The sequence below is a fragment of the Barbus barbus genome (assembly GCF_936440315.1).
Source record: "Barbus barbus genome assembly, chromosome: 18".
Taxonomy (NCBI): Eukaryota; Metazoa; Chordata; class Actinopteri; order Cypriniformes; family Cyprinidae; genus Barbus; species Barbus barbus.
Window position 1 is genome coordinate 14710709 of NC_136746.1, and position 15281 is coordinate 14725989.

Consider the following 15281-nt stretch of genomic DNA (forward strand, 5'->3'; position numbering starts at 1 on the left):
AGTAAAATGCACACAGCCTGCATAAAGTTTTTCACAAGCTTTTGTGACCTCCGTAAAACTGTGAAGTCCGAACTACTCAGTCATTGAGCCCTGAGCACTGCCCACCGTCCCATCTATCCTCCAGCCACAATTAATCACGACAATGTATATACAGTTACAAATGATTATAAATCGTCAGTTTGTTGTTTCACACACATGCACACAGACATTAGTTCATACACCACATAGTCGTGAGATGCAATAAATCTTTAGACGCACCCATAACAAAAGGCCACACTTTATTAAACCTTTTCTGATAAGAAGCGTGCGCTGCAAACGTGAGCATTTTTGACGATCGTTTGTGTCCAGTCCGCTCATTTTATCGTGTTTAACTACAGCTGTCCTTGTTTTTGTTTTTTTTTGTCTGGCAGTGGCAGCAGGTATGTGATCAAATTTCTAATTTGAGGTTGTATTACATCGATTTTAGCACCCAACATCACAAAAAAGATGATAATTTAAGTTTTCCCTTTGTTTTGCTTCCAGCTTAGCACGGTGACGTCGGCCCTAACTAGTTACCTGTGGTTGGCCTGGCCGTGCGTCACTCAGAAAACAACAGGCCAATCAGAAGAGAGGCTCATGAATATTATTTAGACAGGCCAAAATCGACCTGTTTTTAGCAGACCTCCTGACAGCTGTAAAAATATACTGAGTTTTTGTTACTTATACCGCAAATATATATTAAAGACATCAAAACCTAAAATAAATCTCCAGAAAGGTGTACAATATGGGACATTTAATCGTGCTTGCATTTAAAATTGCATTTGGATTGTGAAGCATATTGTTTTGTGAAAATGTTGTGCATATAGACTAGGGGTTGGAATACTAGGGTACCTCACGATACGATACGAATCACGATACATGGCTCATGATACGATAATATTGTGATACAGCGATAATTGATATATTGCTAGACAATCCTATAATGATACATCACGATATCTAACTATGAAAACCAAATGCCTGTGAAAAGGTTAGGTGCAAGATTTCTCTCTTTATTCAAGTCCAAACTGTTAGAGAACAGCACAAAAAGTTGTCAAATTTGTTAAAAATTAAATTTAAGTAAATTAATCATTTTATTCTTGGACTTATTAAAAGCTTACACTTTTCTTTGTGTATTAACCAACACATTTAACTGCTTATCGAAATCGCCATTCACATCGCGTCTTTTGCACACAAGTTCGTTATTTCAAATGTAGATGTGTGGCAAGCACACACGCTGCACACTTCTGTGCCGCATTACGACTCTGACAAGGTTTTGTTTCATGCCATATAGGTGCAGATTTATGTTTCTGCCAGTCGGTGCCCATTGCATAACATACACTTGTAATATCGGAGCGAGAGAGGTCCATGCTGATAGCTGCTCTGTGGCTGTCTTTTAGTTCTCATCTCCATAACCATACATAGCAGTAGAGCTAATACAGTGGCTGGAAATCTGTTTATCCTTTGGTTCCTCGTGCTTCCCCGTCTTCATAGAGAATGCTGTTTATGATTGCTCAGAGCGCTTTGGAAAGAAATTGAAAATGGCGCGGCCGTGATTTCCATGCATTTTTAGATGTTGGGTGCAGGGAAATCTATTTAGAGTGCCTTTATTGTATTAATTAAAATATTGATATTTGGCACCAGATATCGATTCTCGTATCACATGGAGTAGGGCAAAGATATATCGCTATATCGATATTTTGTCCCACCCCTATTATAGACCCATTGAACTATCATGTCTTTTTGAGAACATACTAACGAACTCCTTTTTTTCCTCTCTCCTTCTTGAAAAACCAGCAGGCTGCATTGTTCGGGATGAAGGAAGGCTTTGCATGCATGGACCATCAAAACATTAATCCTCCATATTGGAGTGTCATGTAGTGTCAGTGGTACCAAATGGTTCTTTTGTCGCTTCTGCTTATTGTGGGATCAGTCAGTTGTTGGCCGTCCTTTTACCCAGCAGGGTACCGTCCTGGCTGGCGCACTTCTCTCTTGAATCCAAAACCTTATTGCTTGATGTTTTGAGGCATTTTGGCCAGAATCTCCAATTAGAGGACTATTCTCTCTACCTCTTCTATTAGAAATGACCCTTCTCTATCCTGTAGTCCCTTGCTCTTTCTTTCATCTGAGTTCATCTGCGTTTGGAGGTAGCTCAGAATGAGATTATTCAGTAGATCAACTGGTGGACGTTTACAGCTCTCACAGACATGACAGGGAGGTAGCGTTGTGACTCTGCTGTTCCGCCGTTTGTGTCGTCAACCATTTATACATCAACCTACAAAAATACAGTTGAAGTCTGGTTTCCTTTGCTTGAAGGCCTGGCTGTCTTTGCAGCAATTTTTTATGAATTTATTAGAGCGTTGATTCGATTTAGAGTGTTTCAAAAGTTGTTGGATAATTAGTAGGGCTGGATGATGATATTCAGTAATTTTGACATTAAAGAATATTATCCTGAAAAAATGTATCACGATTTCCACACAAATATTAAGCAGAACTACCGCTTAATATTTTCAATATTGATGATAATATACTACATAAGCAACAAATTGTGCACCAATTTAGCATATTATTATGAGCATATTATATGATTTCTGTAAAGGATCATGTGACACTGAAGACTGCAGTAATGGCTGCTAAAAGTTAGAAAGACAGAAATTACATTTTAAACATTCTGAAATAGAAAACTGGTATTTTAAATTTGACAGTATTACTGTTTTACTGTATTTTTGATCAAATAAATATAGCCTGAATATAAGAGACTAATTTAAAAAAATCGTACCTGTGCCAAATATGCCTTGATCATTTTAAACTAGTTTTACTACGTTTTACATTAATTGTACATTTTGAATATGCTTTGTAGGGATGGCAGTTTGTTTGAAATGATGGTTCCTCCAATTGAAGGGAAATCCTATATCAATATATATTGAAAATGTAATATTAAAATGTATATTAAAATATAAATATTTTAAAAAATTCTATTTTTTAGCTCTAGAAAGCCCATCTTTTGGTTTTGATCTTTTAAAGAGAGATTTTTGCCACAAACCAGTTAAAGTGCATAATTCAAACAAACACTCATACATATGCTTAATTCTGTTGAGGCCACTGCATGCATAATGTAAGCAGATGAACGTGAGAACATATACAGAAACAGACAGGCTTATTCAGAGCCGTCTGAGGTCACGGTCTCATTAAAGTTTTGCGTACTGTACTGTGCTCTGGAAAAATTTTAAATCTGCAAATTCACTTTTCATACAGCAACACAGTTTTTCTACTAATTGTTGATGGCCAGGCACTGCAGGGAATAGATTGTTTTTTCTCATTTAAAAATGCAGCGTTTTGTTTCCCCACCCCCTTCTGTTCTGCTCTCAGTAGGAAGTCCGTCTGTAGCGGCCTTTTTGCCAGCAGGTGTGTGCTGCACTAAAGTGTGTGTGTGTTGGGACAGTGTGTTGTACTGCGGAGAATAATGGTCTTCTATTGAATTCATCATTCGTTCCTTTCCACATTGGAGGAAAATAAGATTAAATAGGTGGCACTGGATGTCAAGGAAACATAAGGGCCCTCCTCCTGTTGTGAGTCACACACTGGGGGTCTGTCACAAATCCCTCCATCCAGTCTGCCTCCCTGCTTTTAACAGTGTTTTTCAGCTTGCAGGGCTTTTCCATTCAGTCTTCCTTTTCATTTTCAGCCAGCAGCGTGTTCCTCCCAGAGGTTTTGGATCTTGTTTTCCCTCTCCAGAGAGAGCCGAATCACAGACCGAGTTAGTAGGCTCCTGTTTAATAACCAGAGAACAACTTATAATACCACTGTAAAAACTCACTGCAGCCCTCTAAAAGAAAAAGGAATGAAAATCTGTGGATTTGAGTTGAGAGGTTTTCTTAAAAGTGCTGCCCGTGTTTGTTAATGTTTGTGTTGTCTTGATGGTATGGTAGAATGGGCTACTTGGGGTATTTTCATTTTTTTTTTTTTTCATGTTATGTTTAAAGCTTCTTTTTGTTTTGACTCCACATGAAAATTATTATTCTAGTATGGCTGATTGACACAAAGGGCTTCTTCACACCTGGCTCATTTGGGAGGTTGTTTTGGAACCTGGCACTTGTTCTCGCTTTCGTTTACTCCAGTTCGTTTAGGCAGGCTTACATGAACACATCAGTTACGCTCTGAAAATAATCAGTTAATCAAAATATTCAGTCAAAGATTGCCTGAATGGGGTTGTCTCGGCCCGTTTGAAAACTAACTCTATTGTGGTTCACTTGTGATGAGAAACCAATCCCACCCAATGGATAACAAACCAAGCTGTTACGTAAAAAGCAGCAATGTGTGATTCTGTGGGTGAGCGCTTTACTTAGCTCAGTTGAAAACCGAAATTGATCTGAAACTGTTTGGTAATTGCAATATGCCGACAGAGCTAACTTCTTGATAGAATATAAGGAGAAAATAGGTGTACTCTGACCAATGAGAAGGCAGTTTTACTTGCATGTGACTTGCGTAAACCTATTTTGTTTTGCTTCAGAATGTTGCCTTGTAAACATGAACCAAATCAAGAAGAAAATGCACCATAGGTAAGTCCCTGTGTTGGATCAGTGCAAACAATTCCCTCTGATATTTGTACTTTCTTAACAAACCCTGTTACGTTAATAGTGAAATGTGTGAATAAATGATACATGATTAATAAGACTGGTTTCAATTGCTCAATTAAATTAAGAGTACTCGCATAAAAAAAAAAAGAGATGTGGCTTCTGTGTGACTGTAGTGACATTGAAGCTAAGACTGTATTTTCACTCTTGTAAGTACAGACTGTGTTGTGTGTTTGGTGCAGTTTCGGTCAAAATTATGATATGACATTTAACACACCCATTCAAGTCTATTTTTATACATTTATATCAGTCATCAACATAATTGTCAGCTTATTAAATGACCAATATAATTATTAGTGACAATCCCACTAATGATCTATAATTAAGCAATATCACACAAGCTAGAGTGTTGTTGTTTTAAATATAAGCACGCCTATATTTCAGCTGTAAGGACAAGATAACTTTGTGGATTGAAAGTATGGCAGCTTTTGTATGCATGGCTATCAATTAGTACTGTTCATAAATGAATTCTGTCATAAATTTAATCATTTCTCTCAACATCAAGTCAAAAAATCAGTGGGCATGTGGTTGAAATGCATTTAATTTGTCTGGTTTAAGAAATGTCTAACTTTTTTCTGCCACATATTTTGAGTCTGTTTCTGTGAAGTCTGTCTGTGCAGGAATAACTTCAGAAGTACGCCGCAAAGTACATGAGCAGCTTAGAGGGAACATTGATCGATGCCAACTTCATTAGCTTGAAAAAGCTTCATTCATTATGTTTGCATGCACACCACTTTTTAACAAAGTAATTTGGCCCACATGTTCCCCCCTACACAGCCCTCAACCTGAAATGAGTTTTCTACCTCTAGTCAGGATGACATGTCATGATACAATATATGCATTATTGAGAATGTGTCACGATGTATCAAAATGCTGATTGTAGCACAGCCTGCTGATTAGTTGCCTACAGTGGTTCACTATGGAGGTCACCAAGCATGAGAGCAGGAGACCGCAGCCGTTTTTATGCTGTTCTCATGCCAAGTCATTTTTCATGTGTGTTTTGGTTCAGGCCCTCTGGCTTTTTACAGCACCTTTGAGGAATTGAGTTTGTGCTCCGCCTCCTGTTTTTTTTCCATATGATTTCTCTCTCTGCTCCCAGCTTGTGTTGTCATTTTGAGTGCTTTGAGTTCAGGTCCAGGAGGGAAGCGCAACTGTGATTTTGGCTTGCGTGTCTTGTTGTAGTTAGTGAGGTTTTGTGTTTTTTAAACTGCTGACCTTGATGTGACCCTGCTGTGTCTATGGCGACCGCTCAAGCTGTAAGAGGTTGTGGCAGCACAGGGCTTTGTGGCTGCATTCCAGCGTTGACATGTCTGCACGCGTAGAGACACCATTACAAAAGTCCGGCCCCTGCTGAACATTATGGGATGGTAGCTTGGGAGACTATTTTCAGGCAGCTTGAGTATTTAAAGTCAGACTTTAAATCAGACTTTTTCCATGTTTAAGTGCTATAATCGGGTCCTGGTGCATCTACCAACCCAGAAAACGTGAAAAAGAACAGCCCAGTAAATTTTTTTTGATAAGCCTTTCTCTGTAAGCTTGTGAAAAAAAAAAAAAAAAAAAGAGCCGTTCAGATTTCGCTCTCCCCATGATGTAGAAAGTTCTTATTATAATATTCCAGCCTTTTGATCTGAACGTTTCCACCAGTGTTGCCGCCATTGTGTTTTTACAAGCGACAGCATTGTACCAGTTCTAATACCATGACAAAAGTTTGAGCAAAGCATGCTAACTGTTCTGTCTTTGGCTGCATTGACTAGCACTGAACACTATTTAGAGTCTCAGCCTCAGATGAGACAGTGCAGTGGATTTATTTACTGTATATAACGCTGCTGCCACACAGATCTAATACAAGCATGCTATTTCTTTCCCAGCTGTTTACCTTCAAAGACATAACTGACTGTTTTTGTAACTCGTGTGTTTAACAAACTTGTGTATTTGATAGTTTAAGTGCAATAAGACATTAGTTTAGTACTCACATGCTGTGTGATAGCTGCTTTCTGTGCATGTGCTTCAGATGTGTGTGCTCAGAAAACCGTAAATCAGAAGTTTCAACTTATATGGTTTAAAACTTATGAATTCTGAGGTATGAGCTGTAAAAGCACAGCCCTATTTCAGCAGCTCATTTGCATTTCAAGAGACATGCACAAAAACAGCGTGTTTCTGCTTCCACTCAGACAAGGCAATTTAAAAATGATATTAATTGAGGTGTGGTATTTTGAGCTGAAACCTCACAGACACATTCTCGGGACACCTAAGACTTTTATATTACTTATTGTAAAAAGGGGCATAATAGGTTTCCTTTAACTAGGATAAAGCTAATAGATAATGTGTACAAATTAGTTTTTCTGATAAAATGTATTTTTCCTGGTTTTTTTTATATGCAAGTTTAAAGTCAACCAGAAATGAAAACAAGCATATGGATTTTTTTATTACCTAGACTATACTTACAAGTACTCATCATATATGTATTTTTTTTATTATTGTTTAAATGTAATTAATTAAATTTATAAATTAATTTAAATTATAAACTTATACATTTTTATTAATAATTTATATATAATTATACAAAATATTTATTATCTTTTTGACTCTAACATTACATATTAGAAGTAGGGCAGGAGGAGCGATTAGGAAAACTGTTTGGAATTATTTTCATAACTCCTGTTGATGCTGGTGGTGCAGAAATGACGCATTTCGCCTTTAACACAATGAATTTTGATTGTGCGTGTGTACGGTAGGGTTGTGTTTATTAGTGATGGGATGACTGTCTTTTGAATTGTGTTGAGGTCATAGAATATCTCCCAGAGTTCATATTTTGTCCCTGGTTTTCTCAACGGACTTGTGGCCAAAATTCATCCAGACCCTGACCTGTTCATTACCATGCCAACAGCTTTGTCACCCTGACAACAGTTCTGCACATTCTCCATCATACTTGCTGGAGTCGGTGTCTGTGAGAGACAGAGGTGTAGCTGATACAAACACCGAGAAGATTATAGCAGCTCACGGTGTTTAATAGGCTGGCTGCTGTCTTGCTAGAGTGACAGGGAGGGATAGTTTCACAAGACTGGACTTGCCCTCGTAGAGTGAATGTTTTCTTTTATTGCCATTTCATTTTCCCTCTCTCCATCTCTCTCTAGCCCCCTCATGCTTTCTCCTTCATTCACGTTATTGTCTTTCATTTCCAGCTATCCGTCTGCCATTGTTCTCATCTTGCACTCCAGTGCAGTCTATTCGTTGGTATTCTGACCCTAACCAATCCTTTTTTTCCCCTGAATATCCAGGAAGATTCAGAAACATTGTGAAAAGAACCTGATCCTAAATCTCCTAATGTCTTGCTAATGGCTGTAGACTTTGCTCACCGGATGGGCTCTGACTCTGGACAATCTGCCAAGAAGAGCATTGCTATGCGTGTCTCTTTTTAAGGGGCTAAATATCAGTCTTTTATCATTCTCTCATTTTAATCTTACTGTAAGTCTCGATCTTGTCCTCCAACTCTTCCTAGACTGCTCATGCCGCTATCACTTTCATCCATCCCTCTTACGAGTCTCCTTGCCGCTCCGTGCCTTAATCTTTCTCTTTAGTGCACACATACTTTCTCTTGCCTGGCTTTTTGCGGCTTTCTGCCACGCTTTGTGGTCTCAGTGCCGCCGTGCTCCAGTCAAGTGCTCTTCGGTCCTAAGGAGGCTTCTACACCTCGCCTCCTGTCCACTGGGCTTAAGTGGGGTTTAGCGCTCTGACCTGAATCATGATCAGGCCCTTTAGCTCAAACAGCAACAACATGGAGAATAGACGAGCAGATCCTGCACCATGGCAAGAAAAATCCTGCTCATTAATGAATCATGATGAAACTTGGAGAGGTAGAAACAAGCGAAGAATGATAAAATGGATGGGAGTAAAAAAGTTTGAGACATTCAGATCCCTGGAAGTAATGATTAGGTGATTTCCAGGTTGACGGACATGTTTGCTCTCTTCAACTCTGCTGTTTTGTTTGTCCTTTTCTTTTTCCACCTCTCTCCGTTTCATTTCTCACACTGTGACCTCCTCACACATTAGCCCTCTGGCCTACTTTAAACGAAGATTCCATTCTGGCATTAAAAAGCCTTATAATTCGAATAATTATAGCATATAATGTGAAGTGACATACTGCCAAGTATGGTGACCCGTACTCTGAATTCGTGCCCTGCATTTAACCCATCCAACGTGCACACACACAGCAGTGAACACACACCGTGAACACACACCCGGAGCAGTGGGCAGCTATTTATGCTGCGGCGCCCGGGGAGCAGTTGGGGGTTCGGTGCCTTGCTCAAGGGCACCTCAGTCGTGGTATTGAGGGTGGAGAGAGCGCTGGACATTCACTCCCCCCACCTACAATCCCTGCCGGCCCGAGACTCGAACCCGCAACCTTTGGATTACGAGTCCAACTCTCTAACCATTAGGCCACGACTTTCCCATTTGAATTTAATAATTAATTAATGAATATTAAATTCAAACCATCTGTAACATGCTATAATCTCGGCCCATGCGCTGTGGAGCGAAGAGCAGCACGGCATCTGCAGAGTCAAGAAGCTGAAATGAAAAGAACGGTCCATATGGTCGAGATTCAAAATGGCTCCACTGGAGGCATCGTGATGCTCAAGCTCGGTACCATGCTGTTTCCGTGAGGCAGAGTTTCCAGTGTCCTGCCAAGATGCCAAGGTTTCACTGTCTCTGAGGCTGGCTGTGAACCAGCAATAGGGTTTACTGTAAGAGATTATGCAGGAGAAGGTGAAGATGGTGCACGATGTCAACACTCTTGCTGTCAGCTATCTTAAAGACTACAGTTCCTGTGTCCTTCCACACACAACCTCTCTGGCGCTGGCCCAAATGTCACCCTCAGCCCTTCTCAGAGTCCTGTGCTATGACCTAATGCATAGATTGTCGGGTAGTGTTTATCTAGCTATATAAGTCCACAGCAGTGAGTGTCCCTCAAAATCAGATATGGACAAATTGTACCTTTTAATATTTGGAATTCTTGTTGCTGCTCTGCTGCAGCGCATTAAGCCCAACTGTTATTGTTAGTGACAAAAAGCTTTGAGAGTAAAATTTTTATGGTGGTCTGCCTCAGTGATCTAACATCGTTTGTCAATGTAAAAAAAACACAAAAAACAGAGTCAGTCAAAACAAAGGCGGCGGGGTTTTCTGTTTACAGAATCTGAGCAGGAATTCCAGTTCAATGCTTTAGTTTAATGGTGAAAGAGTGCAAGTATGACTCAAGTAGCATTAAATACATTTAGTACCTGACAGCTGTTTTATGATAAAAAAATAGGTTAAAACCCAGTGGTATGAGTCCAATTTTGTCATGTTGAGTTGAAAATAGCCGATTGTGATTTATGCAATTCGTAATTGAATGTAATGAGACGGAACATTGACAGAGCCATTTCAGCATATTAGGCATATGATTGACATTGAATGTATGCATATTTTAAAATAATACATTATTTGCAAATACTTTATTTGGAGTTATTTTATATAATTTCTTTACCCCCCCCCCCCCCCCCCATGTTTAGAAAATTTGAAGCTGTTATTCAATATTCACAGATTGTTTGCTAGTTTTGAAGCATTCACGAGAAGCAAATGTATGCTCAAATTCAATGTGACTGCCGTCATGTTACAAAACCTATGTTCAGATTCATATTTGCATATTCTGTTCTTCCTTTTTTGTTTTTTCTGTTCTATATGTTTGTTTTATATTCTTCTCTCTAACTGTGCAGTGATAGAATTGCAGCTATTACTCTTGGAAATAGACGCCTTACAATGCATACACATTTAATATTCATATTTTCAAAGGTGATGTTAGACATGAGATAAACCACTATACAAATATATTTGTGCTATTTTAATATAATGGTTAAGCTCTGGGATGACAGGGCTTCTTTCCTATTCTTATGTAGAGATTTAAGGCATATAAAGATGAATTTGCCAACCAAAGTTTATGCACTTTTGTCCTGCAGGGTTTTATTGTATTGATTTATGGCATGCGCATGCTCAGAGCAGCTGGGCTATGCAGATTAATGTGAGAGCGGATAAGAGTAAATATTTGCCTATATCTTCAAGTGTGTGTTAAGGCATAAAATACATTTAATGACTTAATGGCATCAGCTTCTTCTTGAGACCGAACACCTATTGACTTACAGATCAATGGCTGATGTGACGTTCCTTTTTCTGTTCTTGTGTATGTAAACGTAAGTGTTTTAAGTGTGCACGTGTCAGTTTGTACCTGTAAATGCAGTCAGTGCTAGCGCTTATGTCTTACAGAACTCTTGAGATGAGTCGCAGGTTTTGGGAAGTATTTATGTAATGTTGATAGGCTTCCTTTTTCTCTCTCTCTCTTTCTGTGCCTCTCTGCTATAATAAAAGCTGAAAGGGAGGAAACTTGGCAGGAGCTCATATTTGAGACTGTTTTTGTCTCCCTAAGGACGTTTCCTACTCTCTTTTCACAGCTGGAAAAGACATTGTAACTTATATTGCTGACTGCATGTTAAAGATAAGGGCTTCAGAACGACCAAATTAAACAGAGGGGTTTATAGAGAGCGTCTCTGCTTGAGTCTTATGGACAGCACTTCCGCTGCGTAGTAAATCTCGTCAAGGCTTCTGCTTTTTCCTGAGTGCTCGGGTGGCAGCAACCTATTGTTTAAGAATATGTTTACACAAAGGTTGCGGCTTCACGCAGTCTAGAGATTCACTGAAATCAAAATCGTTCTCACAATTATCTTGAGTGCGCTCATGCTTGTGGTTTGTGTAGGCCAACTTGTAGGGTTGGGCCGATAGACGATGCCATCGTCTATCGTCGATGGCTGATAGACATCGCGATGTTGAGCCTGTCTTTCTGAATATGGATTCGGCCTAACCTAACCCTAAAGAGAATCTGTTAAATCATCTTGGACCAGTTCCTCTTTGTTAGTAAAGGCTATGAAACTATTGAGAATTTTGACTTGATTTAGACTGATTCTTTCAATCTGGGAATTCACCAGCCATCTTCCTGTTTTTTGTTAAGCTTTAAAGAATTATTCAACCAAAAATAACAATTCTGTCATTTATTCACCCACATATCATTCCAAACTTGTATGGCTTTTTTCCCTAAAACACAAAAAGAGAAATGTTACTTTTTCTTCTCTATATATAGATGAACAGACCCAAATTTAAGCACTTATTCACTCATAATCTTTCGATCCACTGTAGCTTTTATATCTAATTAACACTTCAATGTGCATTTCCTCTAGGGGTACTATGTTTGGAAAAAAAAAGATAATTATAATAAATTATAATTATATAATTGAGGTCAGTATTTTTCTTTTCTTTTTTTTTTTTAGAAAGAAATTCATTTTTATTTACCTTAAGTTATTCAAAAGTGAAGACATTTGTCATGTTATGAAAAATATATTTTAAATAAAGTAAACACTGTTCTTTCAGACTCCTGAAAGATATGTCTGTATATTGTGTGCTTTTGATCAAATAAATGCAGCCTTGATGAGCAGAACAGACTTCTTTCAAAAGCAACTAAAAAAAATCAGACAGATTTTGGTGGTAGTGTAAGTAAAAAAAAAAAAAAAAATCCTGAGAGTGATGAAATGATAATATGAAGAAGGAATTTCATTCCATTTGTTCATCCCACAATAATGGTCACAGAAAGAGCACAAAGTAATGTTTATGTATTCATTTATTTTGTACTCTTCCTCAGACAGAGATCTGATCATTTCCTGGCATGTTGTTGCTTGTCTTCTTGTGGATTAGGTGAAAGGTTTAAAGTTATAGTGTCTCTCACACTCTCGTTCCACATCTCTCGCTTCCCCTCCTGTCATCCGTGCTCACATCACTTTCTTTATTCCCCCCTGCTACTCTGACATGTCTATTCAGCTCACTTTTTCTTTTCCCGGCCCCCGCTCAGTCTCTCCCTCGTGGTCTTACTCCCCTCTGTCTAAATCCAGCTGTTGTGTTAATAGTTTTCCTGCCGCCTGGAGAGCCAAGTAATGAGATTCCATTTGGAAACCAAGACCTTTCGGCTTGAAGAGACGTTCATGTTTTTATTTATTTAAATGTTTGTTCCTTTACTTGACTGGGCAGCCTCTCAGCTTTGCTTTGACCGGTTTTCTTTTTTTGCCTTTTCTTCATTCAGCCACATCCATGTGCCCTTGGTTTGATGCTTTTACTGTCCTTTATCCCTTTCAGTGTTGCTCAGGGATTTTCTGTCTTTCACATGCCTTTGTTAAGCTCAGATTCGAGTTGAATATTTAATTGCTAGAAACCTATATTGATCGTAACGTGTGTGAAGATGTTATGGGTGTGGTTGTTTTCTCTCACTTACTCTTTTTTTATTTTGCAGCTGGACAGACTATGTAAATTCTTCATATGGCTTTAAATTGATTAACCTTTGACTTGACATAACTGTTCTTTATTTATTTTTTATTTTTTTGTGCTACAATCAGGTGCAGGTGTTCAGATGCTGTGTTATCATCACATATCATCGTGTTGTCCAGATTAATTGCAATTCTGATTCATAAGCTTGGCTGTTCAATTGGATTCTTAATTTGAATATTTCAGGTATAATGTCCATAAATATAAATTATTTATCTCCTAATGCTGCATATTATATAACAGGATTATACCGTAGTGTTTCAGACTGATACAAATAAGAGCTCATAAGAGTTTGTGAACTCAAACTTACTACTCACAACCTAGGCTCATTTTAAAAAACGTACCTCTACCTACATTTGTGCATAAAACTTGTCTATACAATTTACTGTGGTTAGCAGCTGAAATGAACAATAGAGACAATAACAGCAACAACTTTTATTCCTTTTCAAAATATTTATGGTTAAAGGGCAGATTATCGATTAATTATTTTTTGTGCAATTCTTTGCACAATACTATGACCTCAAAATACTTTCACCATAGTGCATGATTTGTGAACTAATACATGTTGATGTTGGCATCACATAGCCAGCTCAATATGTATGGCTTTTCTGATTGTAGTAAACTTGCTTGATAGATCACCTGGTACAGCATTGCACTTGTGAGTCCTGTGAAACATGAGTCATAATAAAATAGCTCAAAGACTTGCTAAGATGCATCATTGCTTTGCATAAATGCAAATAAAATGCATAAAATGGCTTCAGCAAATGCATTTTATCTCACATTTTATCTCACTATTGGTTAGGTTTACTGTAGGAGCCGCAATATTTAAAACATCCAACACAATAAACCGTTGCCAGATTCATGTTCATTTTAGATAATACTGAACCCTCTTAGCTCTACTTACTGCACATTTCACTTTGAAGGTGCTGCGAAATGTGGAACAGAATATCATTTTGCAGGCTGCTTTGTGCATTCACATTTACAAAACACATTCACAACGATTCTGTAGCAGCAGCATAGATTCGGCAGGATAAGAAATGCTGTGCACCTATAAATTGGCAAAGCGTAAAGGATCAGTGTTATTTTAAGAATCAGTATCGCAATTGTTCTGAAGAATATTGTGATTTTAATTGGAAAATCAATATTTTTATGTAAATGTTAATACGTCCTGGACAGTGTAGAAAGACCACTCCTTCACCTATCAATCAGTTCTTGCGCTAAAACAAGATTGTTGTACATCTGAGGTTGTTAACAGACTCAAAATCTAAATATAAATGGGCGTGTCAGTGTCAGAGCTTCCTTCCTGGACAGAAACCAAAATTAGTGAGTCAGGAAAGATGTATGTTAATACCAGGTGAACATCAATCTGTTTCGGTTGAGTGCTCCTTTTCATGTGGTCATCTGAGATTGATGTTAATACCAGATGCAAACAGGGCCCGAGCCAGTCTCCTGTCTTACGTGTCTGGCCGCATCCGTCTCCCACTCTCCCCCTGCCTGTTTTTGGTCCTCATGTAGAAGCAGGCCTTGCCTGCTCGTGCGTGGCCTGAAGGTGGAAGTGTAATTTCCTGTGGCAGACAGGCTGGGAACAATTGGTGGGGGGTGGTTGAAGAGAAACAGGCTGTGAACACACTGCCCTACGATAACTCAAAGAGGCAGGTTGCTGCATGGCTGCCGAGACAAAACCGAAGAGGGAAAAATGAATAGCTAAGCCACAAACCCCCCCTTAAACTCTCGGCTCTTTCAGGAGGGTTTGTGTTCAGCCAAGCCTGAGAGTTGGGCTGTTGTGTTTTCTCAGGCTGAAAGTGGGGAGCACAAGAGAGGTACATTAGTATCGCCTCATTGCCATTTATTACGCTCCTCTGTTCTTCTGGAGCACCTTCGTAATATGGAAATAATTGAGCTTTGATAGAGAAAATGCCAGGACATTGTGTTTTTGTGTGTATGTCCTTCTTTAGTTCCTTGTGCTTGTGTGTTTCATTAGTGTGATAATCCCCATCAGACAATAACAGAAGCCTAAAGTGTTGAGAATGTTTAGATGTTTTTGAAGATTTGCAGTCTGATACTGTACAGAGGACGTGATACAGCTTTCATGTAACGCATATCATTACTCATGCATGAATTTGTCATTTTATTTGTTTAGTTATGTATTTATTTTGTGTTGGCACTCATAGATTTTGTTAGTCATTCTTCCGGTAAATTTTTTGGCAGCAAGCCACATCATGAGTAGCATCTGGATGT

General features: G+C 38.7%; 1 protein-coding gene across 2 annotated transcripts in view; it reads left to right on the plus strand.

The window, feature by feature from the left end:
• The window catches only part of LOC306884342 (bifunctional heparan sulfate N-deacetylase/N-sulfotransferase 2-like), a 130260-nt gene that overhangs the window by 30653 nt on the left and 84326 nt on the right, over positions 1-15281 (plus strand). The gene's annotated exons all lie outside the window — the stretch shown is intronic.